Raw genomic sequence first — 24,389 nt, 5'->3', positions numbered from 1 at the left:
AATCTGGATTCGAATAAAACAAAGAATTACAGACCAATAGCTTGTTTTCCTTTCCCGGCCCACATTTTTGAAAAAGTGATGACCACTCAGTTATCTAAGTATATTGAAAATCATCAATTACTGGATGACACTCAATTTAGTTTCCGTCGGGGCTGTGAAACGGAAACAGCGCTTATCAAAGCATCCGAAGATATTAGGATCATCCTAGATCAGGGAGGGACGGTTGTTCTTATACTGCTGGATCTCTCAGCAGCTTTTGACACGGTCGATCATCATCCTGACCGACCGTATCACAAAAATGGGCATCCAACACAAAGCTAGAACCCTGCTGACTTCTTTTCTCACCAACCGTACACAGTCAGCAAATTTCGGCACTTTCAACTCTTCCTAATTGGCCCTTCTGTGTGGTGTTCCGAAGGTTCATCCCTAAGCCTGACACTTTTTAACATCTATGTGTCAGACTTAGCTAAAGTCTTCAAAGCACATGGGATGGGCCTAGCATCTTATGCCGACGATATTCAATTAGTGCTTACTGTACATAATGATGGTGAAAAAGTAGCAGCTTATTTTCAAAAAGGTATGCTGGCCATCAGTAGCTGGATGACCAACAATTGTCTCAAGTTGAACTCTGAGAAAACAGAGGTGATGACATTTGGCAAATTGTCACCCATCTGGTCTTCCTCCTGGTGGCCTTCCTCATTGGATCCCCTTCCGCGCCCAGTTACCAAGGTTAGGAATCTGGACGTTATATAAGATGACAGGCTGTCCTCTGTATTTCCATACCAACTCTGTGGTCTCAACTTCATTCCACAAGTTGTGAAATATAAAAAAGATTGTCCCATTTCTCCCCCTGAATGCGGAAAAAACTAAGTACTTTAGTCAAGTCTACTATTGACTACTGTAATGGGCTTCTTATGAATGCCCAAAGTAATGTCTTCCATAAACTTCATTCAGTCCATAACGCAGCAGCTAGAATGGTCTCAGGAACTCCTAAATGCAAGCCTATCTCTCACGTCATTCAACAGTACCACTGGCTCCCTGTGAGAAACCGCATAAAATGTAAGGCCTTATGCATTGCTTACAAAGCCTCCTGCAATTCTGGACCTCTGTTTCTAAACAAGGCACTAGCGACCTATACCCCGAATCGGGCCCTACGCTCATCTACAGCACATCGGCTTAAGGTCCCACGCACTAAAACCGCATCATGGAGTGATAAGCGCTTCATCGTTGCCACAGCAAAACCTTTGAATTCCCTCCCAATTAAGATCAGATCTAGCGGGATGCGGCGTGCTGCGACCTACGACTACGCGGGAGCACTGACAGAAATGACTGTGTGTGGTGCGTGTGGTGTAGGTGAAAGGGATATTTTAAGTGAGTGGTGGGATTTAGTGAAGAGTTAAAAAGTACCTGGCTCGTGGGTGTATTGGGAAAATTTTTTATTCCCGCGTAGTCGTAGGTCGCAGCACGCCGCATCCCGCTAGAGGGGTGCGAAGACCCCTATGATGAAGCATGACACCAAGGGGCCTGTTGGTGTATGAGGGGTATTTTAAAAAACACTGAGTGTTCCCACATCCTGTTGGGCTACACCACTCCAAGTCATTGTAAGTTTGTTTTAAAACGGGCAAGTTTCTTCCAGCACACGACGAGCCAAAAATGTGTCAACTGTTTAAGTGTCCTGGCTGGTAGGCTCAACATTTTTGTTGCTTGCTTCAGCAGTAGACGGCCCCTGTAGCACCTCGCAGAGTATGTCAATTGAGCACAGATGATGTTCCAAGCTGTCCGCGGCCAGTGCTGGGGCAGCCTGTGCACCATCCAATGCCTGGGTGTCAGTGGAGGAGCCGGTTTACATACCAACAGGAGCAGTTACTACCTGGGGTGGCTCAAGGAATGCCGCCATCAAAATTGGAATACGATGAGGACATTGCAGAACATGGGACGTTATTGGTTTCTGTAGCGCACATGATGGGAGTGTCAAACAAAAGTCTAACATGCATTCTTCTCCGCAAAACAGGTATCGGGTACAGGTAAGATGCAGTCTATCCAGACTGGTCGAAATGATAGGAACCAAGATGCACTTAGTTCCTTAGGCGAGGCGTGCCTAGATATTGTACCTTGAATTCACTGTATTTCCGCTCCAGGAGTGCTTTTTCCATCTCCTTGGTGATTGGGACATCCATTGCGAAGCAGATAGAAGACAATAAGGATACCTGCTATTAGAAACAGAATTAGCGGAAGTATCATCTGAAAGGTTCCTAGATCTCCAGAACCTATGGTCTTAAATAGGTGGACAATGCCAGTTGTATCAGACAGTTTAAAGATACGATTTACCATTTAATGGCAAGGGCAGTTACTATGAATAAGTGCCTGTATCTCTGCCGAAGACCTTGCGATCTGGAGATCCAAAGTCTCTCGAGCGGAGGTTAAGGGCACAGACATCTGTAAAATCATGGCTTTCATTCTGCTTAGAGAAACAAACTGTACCAAAGAAACATTCAGTGAAGGCCATACCGGCGTTTTCCTGACTGTATGTGTCGGTGGAAACAATACTTGTATACAACAAGTAACCCTGGAGCTCACTGTTACCAGATATGCAATGCCCGGAAGCATTCTGCAGCAGCCTTGATCATTCAGCATCCAGTAACTCCCATTTAAGAGTAGCCTGGATGCTGGAGTAATCACTGCAGCTGGGGCACCCCTTAGATTACAGGACAAATTCGCTACAGAACCATTACAAGCCCCGTGCAGCATTAAATCCTAACAAATGAGTGAACAACTTAAAGCGTTCTCATAGTTTGTACCACTCAAAAACACTTCTCGATCCCCACTCCGGCATAGAAATCTGTATGAAAATTCCCATGACTCCATAATGTATTCCTCACCCATTTTTTTCATATCGGCCTGCCTGCTTTGTTCAAGGCATTACTGAAACTGAAAGTAGTGACTTGTCGAGTTATGGGGCCATGGATCAGCCATTCTGTGGATGGTGATTCTGCCACTGTAAATGGTAATCTATCCAGTTTTTTGATACGCAGTATTGTATATTTTGCTCCCCTTTGTGCCATTTCAATCTGTTTATCTGTTAGATTGTATTCAGAAAACTGAGACGTACTGTTGATAAAACGCCTAGGCACAAAGCCTGCACACAAAGATTGCAGCGTCCAGCTTAACAGCATGATAGGACGTAATTGAGATTGCTTGTGTTGTAAAATGGCCAAATCTAGTCCTAGTATGTCTATCACAGAAGATACAATGTTGCCTAAGGAATTAATCCTAGAGGTCAATGTTGTTAACCCATTGCCTACCACTGCTAGAGATTTTTCTATGTTTATACAATCCATTTCTCGTAATATCTCTGTGGCCTCTTGTTGGGATATTTTTCATATTTCATTGTAGGCATCATAAATGCCAGCATATATGGAACGTTTTTGACGCGGCTTCCTGGGAACTAGCAAAAAATCCCTACGATCCACATCCTGTGAAAGTAAGATAAGTGTTGTTTCACCTCTGTGAGTGTATAGGTTTTTAGCCAATCAAGGCACAAATTCCCAACTCTGTAGGATGTCACTACCCCGAGATGTTCTCTCTGTACATATGGTGGATCTGGCCTATTGATAGCGAACCCTTCGGTTATACCCATGAATCTTGCCTGACAACTATTGGTGTCTGTGCGCCAAATCATCCATTTCTTCCAATCAAGGTTCTGATCTATTGTATTGTATGATGTCATTTAATGTAACCTCTTTTTGTGATGTTTCATTACCCTCGGCCTATTTGACACTGATTAAGACGTTTGATAGACATGTCTACCAAACGTCTTAATCAGTGTCAAATAGGCAACTTTACAATTCAACTGTGATATTTTGACACATGACCAGTAATTAGGAATAGGACATGATATGAATAAGCCAATGTTATATGTTATCATTTTTATTTGTGTATATTGAAATGTGATGTGATGTGTATATTTATATAATGTTTATATTTGTAAATGTTTGTAATGTGATGTGATTTATATATGTCACCACCTATATATTGTATATATTATGTGTGTGTATACACTATAAACTTTAATACAAATAATAATTTTTTCAAAAATATTTGGGAGAGTCTTTCTTTGGGATTGACAACCTACTTTTGGAATTTGTATTGTATGTCACATTGAATGGGTAGCCCACTATAGGGGGTCTTGATTTGATTATTAACTTTTTCCTTGAGAGATAGTAGCAGAACCAGTGATCGCTTACTGTAGTATTCCCCAGGTTCTGTAATTAACTGGGTAACCCCAGTGTTACTAATGCTGTTGAGGGATAAGGCTTGCTCTAAATGAAGCTTCCGTTCCCTGAACTTGCCATTCTCTGGTACCCCAGATTGATTTTAAGTCTATGGTGTCTTTCCATAAGTCGTAACCTTGTACAGACAACTGGGCAATAAAGGATGCAGAGTAAATCTTTTGGTGTTTGTTAACATATTCTATTCTTTTGGGCTGATGTTGAAGCAACCTTCTAATATTATGAGGCTGGGACAGACATATAAAACCCTAAAAAATATGTAAAAATGTGTGCACATGTTTTTTAACTGCCTTTTGGTGGTGTTGGACATTGTTCCCACTGGTGGTATGTGAACACATTTCTAGGATTAGCAGATTTATGCAAAAAGTGATGACCATAATGTTGAAAACAATACAGAGATTCATAATCTGATGTGCCTTCCAATGTTTCACTATTAGAAAATGCAGCAGATTTTTTTAAATCAGACAACATGTTATTTACAGTTTCAAAGTCCCAATCATTGAAAAATGTACTTGAGGTAATGACATTACTTAACAATATTTTAAATAAGTGAGGAATTTTACAAATTTCTGTTGGGCCAAATGTATCGAAATCCACCTTGTCCCAAACTATACCATCCGGTATAGGAACTGCGGTAATGTTCACTGATGACTAGTCTCTTTGTTCTTGATGAGATGATGATGTGGTTTCAAAATTAAATTCACCTTTTGGGCTTCAGAGCTTTGTCGAAGATATTTGCCATTAACAAGCATGCTAAAAACTGCTAGTAAGCCTAACCAGAAAAGAAAGAAGCGTATTCCGTAAATTACCCATAGTTCTACCCATGGTGTTAGCAGGAAAGTCTTTTTAAGAAAGTCTTCAATGTGCTGCTTGCGTGATTTTTTGGGCTGGCATAGTTTCAGGTTCACTTGGATCCAAAGAAAATGTATCAAAGTTTCTGAAGTAGCCAGAAGCAGTTTGACCAATTGTTGGTATTGCATAAGTATTTGTAAAATAGTTTGCTCTTGTTGAGGCATGTTGATGTAGACATATGTATTTGGTCATATAGCAATTTGTGTTTCATTTTGATTCTGAATTTGAATTTCAGGTTCAAGGGGAATTAGTTCCATAGCGTTTTTGCATAGTCCTTCATTCCATACCGGGGACTCTTCAAACATGATGAGTCTTTCTGTTTGACCTTTTTGAATTGTAGTGAGAGGAGACCGTCTGCTACTTTGGAGTCCATGTGACCTACTGCTTAGTATCTTTTCTCCTTTTTTCTGGCAAGAGGCGCAAGAAGTACAGTTATTGTTCCTTTCACTGCTAGGACCTGTACAGGTTTTCTGTAGGATGGCCCAAATTCTTTCCTACCCGCTATTTTCTCTCTGATCAAATTCAGACAGGTCTTACTTTGACTGATTTGACTTCCCTGGTGGCGTTCTGCTTCAGGTGGGCATTACTTTGTTCTGTCCTTGATTCATTTAGATCCTGTAAAACAGCCAAATGATCATGGATGTCAAAAGGTTGTTCATCCCCCGCTCCACCTTCACAATCAAGATCAGGTACCCACATTCTTGTCCCAAATAGGACCTCATATGGAGCAACCCCCCCAGAGAACTTCTTGGCATATTGTTCAGAGCCCGCTGCACTCCATAAAGATGTTTCACCCAGCTCTCACCCTCACTGCCTAATACTCTAGCTGTTAAAGACTGCTTTAAGTATCAGTTTTTCCTCTCCATGACCAAATTTCCCTCTGAATTGTATGCTGAGAGGTACGGCAATGCTACAATCAATCCTCACATTGCCTCCTTGTAAGCCTGAGAGCTAAATGCAGGGCCCTGGTCAGAATGTAATGTGACAATCGCGTATTTGCCTATGAAGAATTGCAAGTCATTTATAGCAGTTCGAGCATCAGCCAAGTGCTGGGGCCACACCCATAGGAATCTTGAGCAGGAATCTACTGCAACCATGATATATCTGTTAGCCCCATCTCTTTAAAGGGGCCAGAGTGATCCAAGTAAACACACGCTAGTGGTTTGTCAGATATTCACAACGGTGTCTGCGGTAGACATGTTACGGTGGAACCTTTCATCTGCTGGCAGATGCCGCATTTCAAGACGTAGTCCTTAGTCTGCTTTGTTAAACAAGGCCACCAATAGCGTTGTTTCAACAAAGAAACAGTTGCATTAACTCCTACATGTGCAGAACCTATCCCTTTGTGTGCTGCTAGGATTAAACCTAACCTACAATTCATGTTTGGAATTACTCTATCCCCCACTCCAGGAATCTGAGCAAATGGAATGTTATTGGCATCTAACTTGCAGGAGAATTTGAGTGGAAATCTTTTTGGTACTGCACTGCTATTTTTGCGTGAAGCAATCACAGCTCCTATAATCTCACCGTCTATTTTCGTATTAAAATGATTTATTGCAGCTATGGAAGCCATGCATACAGCCCCCTTTGCGGCTTCATCAGCCAATGAATTCCCTTCAATGTGAACGCCATCACCCTGATGACACAGCAAAAGGAATTGCACACAATTAGTGTGGGGAATTCTCGATCCGTATTCACGAGTGCCAGTATCAGTGCTTTTAATTCTGCCAACTGTGCCGTGCAGTCTCCTAGAGATTGCATTTTTAGTGCAACTTGGACGGAACTATCCATCCTGCATGCTTCCTTTAACGATTGCACATGTCATGCTGTATTGTTGCTTACTACGTATGGTCGGTTGAGCTGATCCATCAGTGTAAATGATACATTAATACTGCACTAGAGGCATTATTTCATTTGGTAGAGGATAGTCTTGTTCGTATTGCAGGAATGCTTGTGTCTTTAAATCTGGGTCGTACCTGTATTCTGCATCTGTTGCAGTGAGAGAATTAGCCCATTGTATCCGTCTCGGATGTAAGGCTAGCGTTAGGAACACTTGCCTTTATCGCAGCCTCTAAGGCTGAAACCAGAATCTTTTCAGTAGATGCTAAGCGCATCTCAGCATTTGTGTACAGATGTGATTTGTATGCAATTGGTACAGTTTCACCTTCATTATGTGTCTGATAGGTGTCCCCAGTTGACCCGCAATTCTACGGATCACCAGGTTGCGTACGTTTATGTGTGTCTGTAAGTGTTTGGAAGCTTGTAAGGAACAAAGTGTGTCTGTGCGTTCCTGTGTCCAATGTTGTACTGAAAAAGCAGGTTTTCTTAAGTCAGAGAAAGGTTTTACTCTTTTCGCGTAATCCAAAATGTATGTTCTATCAAAATTTAGGAATCCCAGGATTGATTGTAAATCTTTTAATAATTTTGAAGTAGCGCACATTTTTCTAAAAAATTGGCTGCTAGGTTTTTTTCATAACGTGAAAACGCATATCATAAAAACAGGACACTGAGGTGGGCAATTTTGGACTTTTTAAAGTTACATTTGTCGTCCTCAGATGCAAATCCCCAAATTATGGTATTCACCCTGTTCAAGTGTTCCTCTAGGCTATCGTCTGTCCGATAAATATCATCCACATAGGACTATGCCTCTTCATCTAATTTTTGTAGGCACTCAGTTACTCTGGCCGAAAACAACCCCAGGCTGTTCTTATACCCCTGGGGGAGTAGACGAAATTGCTGCTGGGACCCTAGCGCTGAGAATGCTGTTAGATATTTGCTTTCAGGGGCTATATTTTTGCAGAAAAATCAATTTGAGGTATCTAGTGTTATTTTGTATTTTTTCTTGCACAATGTTATTCATTAATGCGGCACTGTGTGCATTTTGGACTGTAAATTTCTTAGTGCAAATGTTTAAATGTCTGTAATATAAAACTAGACAATATGTATCATCAAGTTTCATGACTGGAAACAAAGGATTATTCATTGATGAGGTGCAATTTTCGATAACCCCTTGGTATTCAAATTGGTCTACGATCTCCCTGAACTGTTTTTTAGCTACTTGCTTTATTGGATACTGCCTCTGTGCAGTCAAATTGATTTTTGAAGGAATTATGTGGTGGGTTGATTCTTCATCAAATCCAACATGGTTTTTGTATAATGCTGGAGCCCGGGCTACCACCCATTCCTGGCATATGTGTGTTGCAAGTGCCTGGGAATATGATCTGTGAGAGGCGGTAGAATAACTGTTTCTCCTTTAGGGCAAATAATTACGAATTCTGTGTCCAATCTTGTTCAGCTAACAAAATGTCATAGACAAACGTACGGTCCTCCCAAAAGAGACCTTTCACTGTTCTATTTTTGTCCCCCTCCATCTGGAGCTTTATTTAATACAAATTATGTGGGACACTTACCCTAGTATCAGGTGTTTCTACCATGATATAATCATTTAAGTCCGCTATCACCAGAAATTCCATCAGGTTCTGGTGAGCTATATGTTATTCTGCCACACTGTCTAGCATTGTCAGAGCCCATTCCCTGTTCAGTAGTTGAGTACTCAGAATTCTGGGCATGTCTGCTCTTTAGACCTGCAACCTTCTTCTTTTTGATCTGTGGCTTTTGCTTTGGCTTCTCTTCTTTTTTGGAAGTGTACTCTTGAGCGTTCGCTTGTCTCTGGACTTTGTATGCTCTTCTTGTTTTCCTGACCGTCCTTAACTCTCCGAGTTTTTCGAGGAACTCTGAAAGGAACGAGTATCAGTATACTGATACCTGTCAGGTCTCCTAATATTATCCCTATTCCTGAGGTTCTATCTCTTTTCGGAGGGCTCCTGTGGAGGAGATCTACCTAAGGATTAATATCTGTTTCCTTTAAATGTTTGTTGTTTTTTTTTATCCCACTTCTTTTTAGTTGAAGCAGGTGTCTACTTGGAAGTGTCCTTTTCAGAACTGCCCAAAAGTTGAGGTTTTAAAACTTTCCCAGCTAAACTGTCTCTGCCTAATTCTACATATTCAGTTTCAATTATTTTGGGTAGTTTGTGTTCCTGTTCTAAAGGACTGAACTCCCTTAGGCGTTGGCATATAGCCACTGAAGCTGCCTTCCCTTTAATATTAGCTAATATTATGGCTGACACCTGGGAATAGTTACCTGTAAGTGTCCTCAATACAAATTGCGTCATGTTTCCATCCATTTTAATTAAATCTTTATGTTGTATGAGTAAGTCTCCTGGTGGCATTGTTTCAGCTGTATCAGCTGGCGCACAGTGGCACTAGAATCTTCTCGAATCAGGGAGAGAATAGTTTGTGACAACCTCAGAAGATGACAACCCTGATCCCTCAGAATCGTGGAACAAATATACTACCTTTTGCTCAGTCACTCGTGCTCACTTAGTTGGTCTCAGAGGTACACAGAATAAACAGTTTGAGCGTTTCAATAAGAATTTATCTAACAGTTGTAGAATAGATGAGCTGTAACAGCCATTAGAGAGTAGCGGAGATATATTATTAGCAGTACCACGAAAGTAAAGGGATGGTACAGTTCTACCATTTTGCAATAATCATGAATACATTCAAGTATATAGAACACATGATAAAAGTGTGCCCTCCTACGATTTCTCCCTAACTAGGTGTACATAAATGTACCTATCATCTATGTAGGTGTTATCCCAAGAATTCCTCTAGGATCTAGTCAACCCCATTACCTTAAAGCGAGAAAATATGGGGCCTTGTCCTAGTCTCGAGTTGGAAACCCCACGAGGGATGTTAGACCACTGCGGGCTGTAGTGTCTGCATACAGGAACCACGGCACCTCTGGTCAGTGTGTCAGCCGGGAAGTCACGGCCTCCTCCGCATTTCTAAAGCAAGATGTGATGTATGTATACCCACAGATCTCCCCAGGGATCCTAATTTGCTGTATTACTGTGGCGGCCTAAAGGATGACATCAGGCCTGAACTTTATACAGAGATCTTATACAGGAGATGTTTGTCATGCTGTCAGTCCTGCTGTGCTTCCAAGAAGCAACATGCATAATGTATGAGTTTCGAACTAGGGGAAAACCTGCATTCTGAATGCATTATTGTATCTAGGTAAAAGGTCAGTCCCTATGAACCTTAATGTATGTAATGTAGGGAAGGATATAGGTGAAAGGTTGCAGTGTTACCTGCGCCTATGTAGGAATATAGCACTTGGATACAGAGCAAATACTGGCAGTAGATGACAATAACTTCAATAGGCATGACATGGTGCAAGGTATTCTACCCAGAGTCCACTGTGCTCAGTTGAAAGATGTGTGTAGCTGGTTAGATGATCAGCCGCATAAACAGGGCCAATAAGTCCTGTCCAAAGGCCAGCTGTATATCTTATTCTTTCAGAAATTCCATGGTTTCCCATTGAAGCAAGAGCCCATTTAAGATTGGATGATTACCAAAAAACCCTTGTAACTTTTCTTAACAACACTAAACAGCAGGGAATGCATTGTATTATATAAGACTTCTACACCAATTTTACTCTTTGACAATGTTTCCATTATTTGAGTATTACATTCTTTTTTAGGTTAACTATACATCCTTATTAGCTGAAGCACAATCATCCATGTCATTATGTCTCACAAAAATAGTTAAACACCCTTCTACCCACACCAACCACAGCAATACAAAACTGCATTCAAATATGTCTGAAATCCCTTTCCCCATTGTTCCCAGTGCAGGGCAGGTTCACCAGGACATTGAATGAAGTAAACAGATTGAGTGTCAATCTACATATTGCTTTTAAATGAAGCTATGACTAATGTACACAGTTTGTATCCTTTTATTTCACTTTATGCAAAAAAACAACTTTTACAATTCATTCAAATTCTTATATTATGTTGTGGAACTCGAAAGAGGTCCACATAAAACAAGACAAGACAATAAATAAAAAAACACATTAAACCACACTTTATACTGAAAAGTGCATAAATAGATACACAAATGTTAAAACATTTACACCAATAAACTCATTTTGTGTAGTAGCGACCTGGATACAAATGGTTGTAAATTCATAAAACCATAAGGGATTTAAACATTGTGAAATTATACTAATATTGAACAAACAAAATATGCATAGTACCTCAGCTGAATTAGAGTTAATATAAATTCATAACGCCTCTAAAATATTGAAAAACTTTGGCGTACATTATTTCCTGAATCCATGCTAATATATGTTCATAAAGCCTTCAAAATATTTAAAAACATTTGTACATATAACTTAATTTTTATGATGAAATAAAAATTCACATGTTACTCCAGCTGATTTGATATTATTCTTTAAGAACATTGGCCTTAGAATTTGGCAATGCCAGACAGAGTATGCAGGACAAACAAAAATAAAAATGTAAGTGAATTAGATCCTGGGTTCCAGTGTTACACAAGTTACACTCTTTCCCTGTTTTCCCAGAATGGAACCAGCTTGCAGCTATCAAATTTAGCGGGTGAAATTTCACTGTAAATAATGTCTACAACTGGCAGAGACTGTGGTTCAAATTCCAGGTCAGTTACTGCTGAGCTACCATGGGTGGGCAGGACAGAATTACCGCATCCGGCCTTTTTTTTATATACAGGACTTACCATCTGTCTAATAGCTAGTAGAGATGGAGGCATCCTTTAGGTCGTTTTTAAATTGTATGAGAGAAAGGGAAACCAAAACTGTTCCTGCTGTCAAGGTACCTTAGTGCTAAGTCATTATCTCAGGAAAATGTATATTTTCCTGGTTCAAATAAAAAAGGACACAATTTATAAAATCCCTCAAGGTATCCTTCCCACTGTTCTTGAGATGAAAGTCCCACCAAATCACACTAGCCAGCCCTTGCACATATGAAGTTCCAGCCTGATTCCTGGGGTAGAAGTGGATGAGTTAAAATTGCACAATATATGCAAAATTTGCCCTTCCATTTTCTTTAAGATGTCCCACTTTGATACATTTTTATAGATTCTTATTTCATATAACAGAGTTGGAGGGACTTTCGCCTTAAATACAGATAATATGTGAATAAAATGCCTTTGCCCCATAGCATTATACAAAACTTGAAACCCATTGGCATGCAAGGAAGCTTCCACAAAACAATAACCAATATATGCTTTATACAGCATGTCACCTGCTACAATTTTCCCTAAGTTGTGATTTGAGTTTACGAACTCCAACTTCTCTGGTCCTATACTCCAAACATGTTTACTCATCTTTCCAGCCTTTCTGCTTCTTAAAATTAGTACCTTACTCTTTCAGACATGTATCTTCAAATAATGTAGAAAGATATACTGTTGTAAAGAAACCAGCACATTACCCAGGCCTTTGGGAGTTAGGTCCAAAATTGCAATGTCATCCGCATACATCAGGCAGAGGAAAGGAAGCCAACCTATTTTGGGAGTGTCGACCTTGTTAGATGCAAAGCAGTCAGGAAGGTCCGAAACATACGATGAGAAATGTGTTAGGGCCAGCAGACAACCCTGCACACTGCTTCTGCTGGAGAGGCCCAACAAGAGCCTGGTAGCAGAATTCTGTACTACCTGGAGCTTATTCAAGAGATAACCCGGGAAGCCAGCATACAGTGCATTTATGTAGTCTAGGCGAGAGAGGATAAAAGCGTGGATGACAGTTTCCTTTGCAGATTTTGGGAGAAAGGGGAGAAACTTTTTGAGATGCCGAAACAAGTCCCCTCCAGCTTTTTGACTTGGGTTGAGAAAGTTAGATTCTTCTCGAACCACACCCCCAGATTCTTAGCCGAATTCCCCTTCAAATATGGCCATACAACAGGATCTCTCCTCATTACAATTAAGCTGTGCTTGAGCCAGCCAGTGGAAGACGGAGGCTAGACACTGTTGAGCAGAGGAGACCGAAGCATCATCCCTTCCTCAAGAAAACAGAAGCTGGGTGTCATCTGCATAGACTATCACTTTAGCCCATAGCCCCTCCGCTAAATATCCCAGCGGAGTGACATAGATGTTAAACAGAAGGGGGCTGAGGGACGATCCCTGCGGAACACCAGTGGCCACTGGCTGAGTTGTGGAAGCGCATGGTGGTAGCCAGACCTGCTGCGTCCGGCCATCCAGGAAGGACCTGAGCCAGCCCCAGGTGGATCCAGAAATACCAATCTCTGAGAGGCGAGCAAGAAGCATGGAGTGGGGTACTGTATCGAATGCCGAAGAGAGGTCCAGCATAACCAAAGCTGCCCTCTTGCTGGCATGCAAACACTCCCTGATGGCCTCAGAGACCACCACAATGCAGACTCCATACTATACAAAGCGTGAAAGCCCGACTGAGCAGGGTGCAGTAGACTCGCACCCTCAATATACCCGGTAAGCTGTCTAGTAACCACCTTCTCACACACCTTTGCCAGACTAGGCAAAAGCGAGATAGGACAGTAGTTTCCAGGAGTCGAAGGGTCCATTGAAGGCTTCTTTAAATGGGGAAGGATTTTCGCCTGCTTCCAGGCTTCCTGCACAAGGGCGACACGCAAAGAGATATTATTATTCTGATTAACTTCAGGATTGATAATGTCAGCAACTGATGCCAATAGTCTAGCAGCACAAGGGTCCGAAGGCACGCCCGATTTCAAGTCTTTAAGAATTTTAAGGGTGCTAGGCAGGTCCGCTGGCAAAAAGGCAAGCAAAGTAAAGGTAGAGCCAGCTGAAGGCCGGGCAGGAGGCGTAGAGGCCATAGGACCAATTACACCGGAGGCGAAAGCTGCCTGAATGGAACAAGTCTTGTCCAAGAAAAACTTGGATAAAACATGGCACCAGGTCTTGGAAACTGGAAACGAGCAAGTCTGAGCACTGGGAGACAGAAAACTTTGCACTATAGAAAACATTTCTTTAGAGTTGTTATTGGCCTGATCAATACGCGAGGCGAAGTATCAGCTTTTGGCCAAAGGTATAGCAGCATAGTACTCCTTTTACTTAATTCTTAGTGTATGTTTCGCCTGGGGGCAGTAATCGCTGGCATGCCACGCCCGCTCCAATACCTTGCAATCGTATTTCACAAGTTTGAGCTCAGGCGCAAACCAGGGTTTAGAGGGAGACTTCCTGGCAAGCCTGGGTGGGTGTGGTGAGGATATTACTGCCACAGAATCGGAAATGTACTCCATGAACCCTGCCCAGCTCCCTTCAAGGTTCTGCTGAATGGGTGGTCGAGAGGATGCCAAAGTACTATTAAACTGAAGAGAATCGATTTTGACAAAAGCCGGTGGGCGCTAGGTATGGACCGGCCGAGCGGGCTGGGTGACCTCCCATGAAAAGAAGGTAAGAAAATGGTCCGACCAGGACACAGGAAGAGGCTCGGCCACCTGAATAGGACAGTTAGAACAAATCGGGTCTAAAATGTAGCCCCCTTGATGTGTGGGGCAACATACCCATTGAAGAAGTTCAGCCAGTTGAAGAGACTCCAAAAAATCAAGGGAGTCACTTGCCTCTCGTTGATCAAGGTGAAGATTCACGTCAACTTAGACCATGTAGTGGGAGAAGCGGAGTGCCCGTTCAACTACTGTGTAACCACAGGATTTAAGAATTGCACTGGCCGGGTCAGGGGGACGATAAATAAGAGAACTCCCTTATGTAAAGTGTGCAGAAAAGTGGATACTGAATTCCAAAACTTCACAGTCATCCCATAAGCTGGTGTCTTCCTTATGGAGCACCCACTTGTCCTATATATATGTTATTGAGTGTACAATGTTTCTTTCAGAATCGCGCTTGTTCAATAGAGAGTATTCTTTCCTCCTCCACCCACCCCATATGGTGTTACAGGATACTCCGAGCAAATATTTTCCCAACCGCATCCAGCAGTGCTATTTGGCGGTAGTTGCCAGGGAGATGTCTTATACCCTTTTTGTGTCACGGGGTTAAAACTCTTCCACGCCAAGAGGGAGGGCTAGTACCATACTGATAACAAAAAGCAAAAAGGGGATTAAGGTAACAGGCCCACAATGATGGCCCCTTTTTTTTTATAACAGTAATGGGCACTTCAGCCGGGCCCATTGTGCCGGAGGACCTGATTCCTTTATTAATACCCACACTCTTTTCCTTAGAGGGAGCATAGCAAACTGGGGGAGATGAAGAAAATACAACAAAGGGAGTATGAAGTTAAACAAAATTGGTGTTGTCTGAATGAAGTACTTTCAAATAGACTCTCCAGACTACTTCCTTTATTGGAACTGAGAGAGACTTTACTCTAGTTCCAGACCTGTTAGAAATAATTTCCCGGAATATTTTAGCATCTATTAAGAGATGCTGCTTCGTTTACCTTGGTTCAATTGTAATCTTCCTTTATATTCTTTAGGGAATGTTCTTTTCTGCAATCCTTCCTTTTCAGAAGCTTGATTGGTCTGCAGGGGCGGCTCCTCTGGTATGGCGGAAGAGTGCCACCCCACTGCCAAAAGGCAGCAAATGATTAAACTATTTTATCATCATACTATTTTTCATGTACTCGTCTGAGTCCTTTGAGTCTAGGGAGGGGCAAGGCCTTGCTCTGAGTCAGCAGCAGCCAGGCCCAGAGAGGAAGACCGGTCGGTGTACTGTAAGTATGCATGTCAGTTTGGCTGGCCATCTTAAGAAGGCCAAACCGACATACACACTTACAATACTCCAACCCAGCTGTTGTGGGAGAAAAGGTACAGGCTCCTTGTCCCTAACTGAGCAGAATTTCAGCTCACTCACTTCTCTCATGCTGGGTAATAGCATGAGAGCAGAGTCTGGATTAGGTGGGGAGAGGAGCAGAGGAGCACCGAGCCGGCCAGAGTTAGAGAAGCACTGAGGCGTCATTCGGGAGTGGCAGCTAAATATTTATTATTTATTTTCCCCTGCGCAGCCCTATCAAGTATTAGTGGCAGAAACTGCCACTGTTAGTTTGATTCATTCAGTTGAAAAAAAAACTGGTAATGTAAGCTCACTAATCCATGTATCTACCTGTTTACACCAATGACCAGGTTCAGATGTTGTCTATGGCGAAGGGGTAGCATCAGAGATTTTGGAGGCAGAGGCCAAGGTTTTTAGATACATTCCATGCTTAATTAATGGATCTGGAGGAAAAAGCTATGAATCTCCTAGTAATGCTGACAATGATTCTTTGAGTTTTATGGATGCTTTGGGGTTCCAATGAATTCTGCGATTAGATCTCTCTTGAACCTGATAGATGCATCTTTAAAATTCCAGGTTCCTACTTTTATCGAGGATACATCAGTCTCACAAGAGCTCAACATTGATCACTATAAAGGTTACCTAAAACTTCCATATGAGATATATTAAACACAGAAATTGAAGCAATTACATAATCAATAATGGAACAACTAGAGAGAGATTTATGAGTAATTTTCACTGGAATATCTTTCTCTATCCTTCCATTTACTATTAAAAATTCAATATTCCTTAAACCTTCTAACAGAAGCAATCCTATTTTATTTATTTATTTATTTATTTATGTTATTTAATATTTTTCTAAAGCACACTGTCACCTTGCAGGCATCCTGGCGCTACCCACTTTCAGAGAAACGCAACTGTAAGGCTACGCAGTAACAGACAACTACATTGTCGGGAAGAGCCAGGTTTTAAGCCCCTTTCTGAACGGTAGAAGATCATTAGCTTGTCTAAATTTCAGGGGTAGGGTATTCCACAGCTTTGCAGCTGCCACCCCAAAGGATCTACCACCTGACCTCACCTTCCTAAATCTGGGTACCTTCACTAACTTTGCCCCTGAAGAGCGCAGGGTTCTCGTGGGCACATAGCAAGAGAAATTCTTTTGAAAAGAGCCAGACCCCAGCCCATTCAGGGCTTCAAACACTAGTCAAAGGGATTTAAATTGAACCCTTTGTCTCAGCGGCAGCCAGTGTAATTCTGCTAATGCCCGAGAGGAAGAGGACCTTCTAGGCCAACTCAGAACTAATTTGGCTGCCATGGATTGGATCCTCTGCAATCTGTCTAAAAGGAAGTTAGGAGCCTCCAGCAGCAGGGCATTACAGTAGTGTAATCTACTGAGAATAATGCTGCATGCTATCACAGTATGAACCAAAGGGGGAAGCAGGGGAAAGATCTTTCTCAGTGATCTGCTGATAGCAAAACAGCAACCCGCAGTTTTTGTAACCTGCGCTTCCAAGGTAAGTTGACTATCAAAAATCACACCCAGGTTACGGACTGTCTTTACTGGCTGCACTGGAGTCGTGGTATGCAAGGGCCAAATATTGCTGGGTAGCCTAGGAGGAGTCCTATCCGTAGTTCAGTAAAGCGCCTCCGTTTTGTCAGCATTAAATTGTAGCGAGTTTTCCCTAAGCCACAAAGCTGTGTCATGCATACAGCTATGAAACCCTTCCAATGAGGTTGACTGGTCCTCCTCCAGAGAGATAATCAACTGCGTGTCATCAGCATAATTTATGATGTTTATCCTATGTTTTCTCATGACTGACATTAGCGATTTCATGTAGATATTAAATAATATAGGACTCAGCTCTAATGTTAGAAGGAAAGATTGCTGGGGGGATTTGTAATGCTTCCTCTTTGGAGTCATTTGCAAATGACCTTAAAGCATGATTATAGACTTTGACATCTAGTTCGCCAACCAATATGATATAATCACATATCTCTCCCACAATACTGGAGGCAATAAAGTCAGACATATCCTTAGCAGATGAACATGGGTGGAGTCAGGTGGAATATCAGCATTTACAACCAATATGGACTCAATACTTTCTTGTTTCCCATTAAAGCTTATTTTTGCAGCCTGAATTTAATTTTGAGTCATGGGTAAATTGTGTGTGTCCATTTAAAGCTGAAACTAAGCAACATTGCTACACCTCCTTTTGCATGAACCATCTTAACTGGGATTGCCTGGCAACTTAACACAAAATATCCCTCAAATAAGCAACTGTTTGTATTACAGGTTTCTTGGAAGCATACTTTATTGGCCTCTAAAACTATTTAAAATCAATATTTTGATACTATCTGTAAATAGCCCAGCTGCATTCCACAAAACCAACTTAAAGTTATTACTAGGAATTACTTCTATAGTTTAGCCCAGTGGAACTGTTGGAGTTAAGTACACCAGCCACCCAACTCCATCTCACTACTTTCTCATCTCAAACCTGTATCAGCTTCTCCTCTTTCTCAAAGAGAAGTAAAACCCTCCCACCCCCTTTGCCCAATGAGACCCGCAAATGCCTTTCCCTCTCAATAGTGGAGGATTCTTGGAATGAAAACCTGGGAGGTAATTGCCCTCACTCGTAAGGTTAAGCGAGGAGATTTTTGTAGCCTTCTCCTCCCGCAGAGGGAATACATTAATGTGGTGACAGCACAGTTTATCGCTATTAAGAATTACTAAGTAAGATACCACTTTGGAATTAATGATCACTTTAGCTCCACAATATTTGCCAGAATTGGTGATTTGAACCAATGATCACTACTTTGAACCACTGTGAGTCTGGTATATCTGCAAAATAACCCACTATAAATAAATTTGGTCAAAGATGTCAATAGGTTTTACAGTCAAGGGCACAATCAACAGATTACAAACCATAGTGTCCCCAACAAACTTAATCAGATTGAGGATTATAGACAACATTATCTCCCACATTAGAAGTAAATATCTTAGCAAGGGGGTTGAACAGGAATGTACCACCATTGGGGGGGGGGGGGGGGGACAAAACTGGCATGAATGATGCATTTGCTCCTCGTGGATTTAATGGAAGCTCAGAAGATGTTCCTGAAGTTAGTTGAGAGAGGGATAGTCCTGCTTTCTTTGGAGGAGACAGTCTTCACTTTTTCCAATGATAAGGTTGGGGCAACGTTGAGTCAAAACGGATGTTTTTTGATTGCTTTTTACTAATTCTGTGAAGTTTCCTTCTCCTTGTGGTCTTTTGCTGATCCTATCCCTTATTCTTATTCCTTTCCTCCTCCACGGGTGACAATAATGTAGTGGCCTCTTTACATTGAAATATAGGAAAAAAAATCTCTTGCTAACAGGGAGAGCAGTTGGAGGCAGAGTTAGTCATTTTGTTGGCTCAAAAAGATTCTGCATGGAGAAAATCTGGACAGTCTCGCGGGACACTGACTCTCCTTATTTTTTACCCTACTTAGTGGCAGACCAGCCTGTGTGCACGAGACCTTGCAACCATGTCTAGGTCCTGCATTCATCCTGTGGGATTTACTTGAAGAAGGACTAAGTTGGGAAGCCTCAAGCCAGGACTCACTCATAGGCCCATGAGATAAGGCCAAAGGAGAAGTGGCCTTTTCCACTAAGGTTTTCTTGCCCAGAGTCAAAATGTTTGTTAAAGACAAGAGTGAGTCCCAGATATATTATCAGAGTTATTCACTGGTTTCTCCATTAGAATCAGAATCAATGCACGGACTCTTTCTAGGCAGAGCAATGAACCAGGTAGCTGTACGAGACTCCCAGGAAAAGTTTAAGAAGAATGTGGGCTTAGACGCAGTTCTGGAGAGGCATAAAGCTCTCACTAGGTGTGCTACTAAAAGGCTGCATCCTGATAGGGGAAATCAGTGGAGTGCCCACATATTATCCACTGGTCGACAAGATGAGGAAGGATCAAAGTTACTTTCAGGGGTTTGTTTTGACTTAGAACCAAAATGAATACCGGGGAGAGCAAAATCTTCAATAATATAATCCTTTTCCCTAGTTGATGAGATTACTTGGACCATATGGCCTTCCTGGTTATTGGCCACTGTTGACTAAAAGAGGCTAGGGGAGGATCTGACCTCTGCCGGTGCTTCTACATTTATTTCTGGATTTATTCCCATCGAAGTCAGCTTATTTGATCTGGCGTCCCTTTTGGGGAAGAAGCTAGAGATTGTATTATAGCCTGTCAGAGCATTCCCTTACATAGATTTGTATCTCAGAGGGTTAGCTTTAGTGTTTTTACAAGCTCTTGAAAAGACCAGTCTCCAAGAGAGGAGTTTCTTCACTGTCATGGCTTAGCCATGTACCTGGGGAGTATTCTATTGAAATCTTTCTGGGGAAGGATGTTGAGTTCTTGGCATGCTGCAGTGAATGGTTATTTGCACTCCAAGAGTTGGTCTATAAGCTGCACTCAGATTGCCAGCCAACCTGCCCCAATCCTGTATCACACCCCCTTACCCTTCCTCTTACCCTATGTGTGAAATTCTACCATACCAAATCCCTCGCATTTACTAAAATACTCCCGAAGCCTCTACTCCAGGGATACTGGCAAAGCACTGGATGCAGCAAAAAGCAATTGCACTTCTTGGGATAAAGAACCTAACTGTGCTTTCTGGGAGCTATACTCAGACCCTGGGGCTGTGCGGCATGTGCATCGGGCCGTTTCCAAAGACGCAGTAAAAGCAGTTACTCATAGAAGGCTTTTCTGTTTGTTTATCCTTCAAGACCCGCTATAGATGTGGAAAAGAGAGCTCTTAAGTACTACGGCACTACAGTACTCGCCGATATTTCTCGCTTACTTCTCCAATTGCTATCCACCTAGGTGCCCAAACACGTGGGATCCTTTGGACTCAGATACAACTCTCCCCACTTGTCCTAGGTAGCCACCACTTGCCTCTGTTTGCTTCAGGTTACGACTGCGAAGGTTCCTGTGCCCACAGTGTCCTCGAGAAGTATCACCTTAGGAGTTATTTAGTTGTTCCAGTAATATTTCCAACAGTTTCTGCTGCTTCAGGGACAGGAGTATCAAAAGAAGGGCAGCTCCAGCAACTCCTGCAACTCCAACCATGGCTCCACCCGGTTTTCAATGGGGGAGAGGGAAGATACCACCAGGAACATGCCACTGTGTTGCTTTGCCTACTGGCAGCTGGTGGCTACCGGCCTGCAGTGATTCCACCTAGTTTCCAACGTGGGTGGGACCAACAGAAGCATTCTGCTGCCTTACTTCACCTGCTGGTAGAAAACAACCCACAGCAGAGGCATGCTGCTCCTCCTGTATCTGAGCCCCCATGCCACTAAGAGATAAGGCGAGGGTGAGGGAGGTATGGCAGGAGAATATAGGGGCATATTACCAAGCAATAGCGATAATTATCGCTATTGCTTGGTTAGAGGCAAAAATGTATCGCTGACCTGCGGCGATTTTTATCGCAGATAAACCTTGGTATTACCAAGGTTTATCGCAAATGCGATAAAAAACGGCCGCAATGCATGAATATCGCTGAAAATTCAGCGATATTCATGCATTACCGAGCTAATGCTCTTAGGCATGTTATCCACCTCCCATTGGATAACATGGCTAAGAACTGCTCAGGGCAGGTGTTAGCTTTTGGAGATATTTGCGCTTAGCGCGAATATCTCCAAAAGTTGGTAATAGGAGATAGCGATATTAGCGACTGTTTCCAGTCGCTAACATCTTGGCACGCCCACTTTGCATGTCATTATTGATAAATTTCTCTGACATGCAAAGTGGGGCCCAAGATGGTCGCTATCTCCTACTAGCTGTCGCTAACTGGTGTTAGCGACAGCTAGGTAATAGGGAGATAATTTTATCTCTGCTTTCTTGGCTTTTAATGCCAAAAAAGCGGAGATAAACCCCCTTGATAATATGCCCCATAGAGTAGAGTGGGTCAGAACAGGGAGCTGCTTTTCAGCCTCTCCGCAAGCGTAGCGCAACACTCATGCATGCGCATACATATATTCCCAACTTTTACAAAATAATGCAGCCACTATAATTGCACTGAAGGTGTAAATTACCTTTACGTTTCGTTTCAAAAACTTTTATTTCGGTCACAGGGACCATAAAAAGTGACAAGATAATAAAACAACGTGCATTTCAAAACAAAAAAACAATCACAGTTAAAACAAGAGCAAAATTTGAATCCTGGAAAGGAAGTTTGCCGAACCAATTGGGGGGGTGGCAGAAAGACGGAGTATGAGCGCAATACATGAAAAGGCATAAAAGACATGTGCATTCTGCAAATATCTAGAGAAAAAGAGCCACATTTATATATACATAAGATAAAATGAAAATTTACAGTATTTACAATAAAATCTAATTCATCATGATAAAACTATGTACAAGATACCTTTACACTAATCAGAATTTAAAACTTGAAAGTACCAGTTTGATTGAGGTCATTTTCTAATGTGTCTCACACAAACACCATGACATGTGGCTGTCAGTTTCACATTAGGAACCTCCTTGAACTTGTAGTGCAATGTATTCACACACATGCAGAAAATATTTTTATGCAGAAAGAAAGAGCATTTTTAATAGCTAAAAGTGAAATAGCATTCAGAAATTTAGTATGACAGGCCAGGTAATGTACAGCGGGGAACAGCCTTTACGACGCGGCTGTTACACCGCCGTGCCGTTACAACGTGGTCTTTTCAACGCAAGTCGTTACCACGACTTGCGCTGGAGGGCGCTGCAGGACAAGGAATTTTTTGATTTACTTTCCAACACCTTCCCTACTGTACGTAGGCTGGTGTTGGAATAGTAAATTAAAAAATTCCTAAGTCCGCACCCCCTCCAACGCAAGTCGTGGTAATGACTTGCGTTGAAAAAAACGCGTTGTAATGGCACGCGTTGTAAAAGTACGCGTCGTAAAGCCGTACATCCATGTACAGCACATTAAGGTTTTTTCTGTTCTCAGTGGCCTCGTAATGGATCTGGCATGATCATTGGTTCAAAGAGGACAACATGGAATCAGAAATCGCATCTGGGCAAGGCGAGTATCACCTCTTGTTCTTAGATATACACACGTTTAATACAGTACCTGATGTTGTTGCCCAGAAGCTTAATGGAATGATGACTGGGCGCACACACAAAGCGTACATTGGTACTCCCTTCTTGACTCAGATGTCAACGTACATTGCTCTGTTAAGATGAATGAACAACCCAGCCACAATGGATCACAGCTTCTTATGCCCAAATGATGGTGCTTTAAAACATGTTTGGCGCAGCACATGTATTGATTGTAGTCAGTTAACTCTTGGGTAAGAGGTTTGTTCTTTTCTATTAACAGCATCCGTAACAATGTGCATAACACAGGTCCATATCCAGCTCCGTGGGAACATTTTGCACCCTCAAGTGACATATTTTATTTCCTGCCCCTATCTGACTCACAGAAAATGCCCCCATGCAGGGACATCAAAATAATTTGCTTTAGATTTTTGAAAAATATAGAAACATGCCTCACAGATGGGCAATAGTCAATTTATCTCTAACCTTCATAGCCCTGTTAGAAACGGGACCCTGGCCGGCCAAGACTCGCGTCGAGGTCAGTCAGGGATCACCACTTCTAAAGTCAGGGCAGGGGAGTCACACACCAAGGCAACCCCCACTCGCCCTCTAGGTAGCGTGGCGCGAGCAGTCTAGGCTAAACTTGGAGGCGGTATGAGTTAAGTATCTGCGCACGCACCCCAGCAACAACACCCAAGGCCCACCACAAAGAAAAGACTCCACACAAGGTTATATAAAAAATAGCCTTTGTATTATAATAAACAAAACACATTAGATAACACACGCAAACTGTACAATGTGCCAGAGGCACGGGCAGAATTTACAAGGGGAATTATGTACAGGACAGGGCCACATGGACCACTGTCAGGGGTAAGCACTTGTTAGGTAATAATACTGGTAGATATACACTTATGTCGTAAACATAGAATGAGTAGCACCAAAATTATAAATGCAACACACATCCAGTAATCACTGGTACAGTAAGGACCTCCTACGCAACCCTAACTCACTGTAGGTAAATCACGCAGGTAACTAGGACCTAAGGAAGGAATACCAACACCTAAGCAATTCACTCTTAGCAAAGGGAAGGAAACCTAACATGAAATGAACCATCAACAATCTACTATGCAGGTCACATCTAGCATAATGGAATAAACATAAACAATCCTCTATGCAGGTCACATTTAGCAAAAGGGGATAACCATGAGAATACCTAATCAGGTTACTTTTAGAAAAGGTACAGGTTAGAACACATGCACAAGAATTACATAACACGAAATTACCATGCGCGGGGTGCACAAAGCACAGCACTCAAAAGTGTCCCTCAGGCCAACTGGCCTCGAAAGGGGCGGAATGCCCTGAGTCTTAATGTCAGGGAAGCTGCGCAGGCAGCACAGCACACAAACCTAAACGTGGCAACTGTCCACTAAGTGCTGGACAGTTGTAAAACAAGATGCACGACGTGGGAGCCAGGAGGGCTCAAGAATCAAGGTGGGCAAGGAGCCTCTCAGGGGCCCGCCAAGCAAAATGGGCAAATAGAGCTCAGCGCTCTTAAAATAATCAAAATGCCCCCAGAGCCTCTCTCAGG

This window comes from Lissotriton vulgaris, chromosome 4_1 (genome assembly GCF_964263255.1).
Source record: "Lissotriton vulgaris chromosome 4_1, aLisVul1.2, whole genome shotgun sequence".
Lineage (NCBI taxonomy): Eukaryota > Metazoa > Chordata > Amphibia > Caudata > Salamandridae > Lissotriton > Lissotriton vulgaris.
Note: the sequence above shows the minus strand (reverse complement) of the source record.